This window comes from Artibeus jamaicensis, unplaced genomic scaffold, assembly GCF_021234435.1.
Source record: "Artibeus jamaicensis isolate MK-2021 breed Jamaican fruit bat unplaced genomic scaffold, CSHL_Jam_final contig_685, whole genome shotgun sequence".
In the NCBI taxonomy this organism is placed as follows: domain Eukaryota; kingdom Metazoa; phylum Chordata; class Mammalia; order Chiroptera; family Phyllostomidae; genus Artibeus; species Artibeus jamaicensis.
In genome coordinates this window covers 22,313,341-22,314,531 of record NW_026521924.1, presented here as the reverse complement: position 1 = coordinate 22,314,531, position 1,191 = coordinate 22,313,341, and the positions used below count along the sequence as shown (strand labels likewise).

Sequence of the window (1,191 nt, the reverse complement as noted above, 5' to 3'; positions counted from 1 at the left end):
AAAGCGTGGTTAAAATTCCATCTCCTGGTGACCAGGCCTGGCAGGCCACTACAGGGACATGGCTCGGGCATTGATGCACAAGGCTTAGCTGCCAAAGGAATTTAAGATCCCGAGGAGAAAAAAATATCCAAATATTCAAGAAACCCCTCAGGACCAGACCCTTTTCTGATAAGCTCCTTGGAGCATTTCTGTGCTAATAGTAATGATTTCTTTGTAATGGGCTAGACTTTTTGGGCTTTTATTTTTATTTTATTTATTTAAATCCTCCCTGAGGACGTGTTTTGTTGCTTTTTTTTGGAGAGAGAGGAATGGATGGAAGTTTGGCGGGGAGAGAGGAGGGGGAGAGAGACCGACATTGGTGTGAGAGAGGAACATGGATTGATTGCCTTCTGCTACATGCCGGATGGGGGATTGAAACTAAACCTGGAGACGTGCCCCGACCAGAGATCGAACCTGTGACTTTTCCGTCTGCAAGATGATGCTCCAACCAACTGAGTGGCCAGGGATGGACTTTTTATTTTTACCCTTCTTTTAAAAACCAAGGCATCGCTTCTCAGCCTTTTGGCTAAGATCAAGTTTAGTATCTGTTTTCATCAGTTTAAAAAACGAGGCAGATAAACCTCCAGGGGAATCGGGTGATTTTTGAAAATGAAAAAGATTTTGAAATGATCTCAGGTTTGCAGGAAAGTTACAAAACGTATTCAAATAATTGCTGTATACACTTTACCCAGATTCCCTCGAAGTTACTATTTCACCACAGTTACTTTATTATGTGTGTGTACAGATAACTTTTTCTCTCTGAGCTGTCTGCCTGTCGGTTGTGGACATAAATGCCCCTTTGCTTTTAAACTATATCAGTGCGTATTTCCTATAAACCAGGAAATTCTCACATAACTGTAATTGCAGTAGAATTTTCAAAATCAGATAACTAGCATTCCTACAGTAGTAGTATCATCTAATTTACAAACCTTACTCTCCCGATTCCTCATTTCCAGGGTTGCTTCCCAGGTAATCTACTTGCATCTAAGGTCTTGTCTTAAATTCTGCTTTTGGGGGAATTCAAAGAAAGGCAAGAGCTCATTGGAGCTTTGCAAATGTCTGGTAAGTCCCTCATTTCTTCAGCCCAGCTTCCAGCCCCAGGCTCACTGACTCTGCCCCTGAGACCCCTTTCCCTTCTAATTTTCATCCTCT

At 42.1% G+C, this 1,191-nt stretch overlaps 1 non-coding gene across 1 annotated transcript; it reads left to right on the top strand.

The window, feature by feature from the left end:
* The first annotated feature begins 545 nt into the window (after positions 1 to 545).
* LOC119063377 (U2 spliceosomal RNA) lies at positions 546 to 727 on the top strand. The gene has a single exon (XR_005085155.2). It is a non-coding gene; the product is annotated as a U2 spliceosomal RNA (small nuclear RNA).
* The last annotated feature ends 464 nt before the right edge of the window (positions 728 to 1,191 follow it).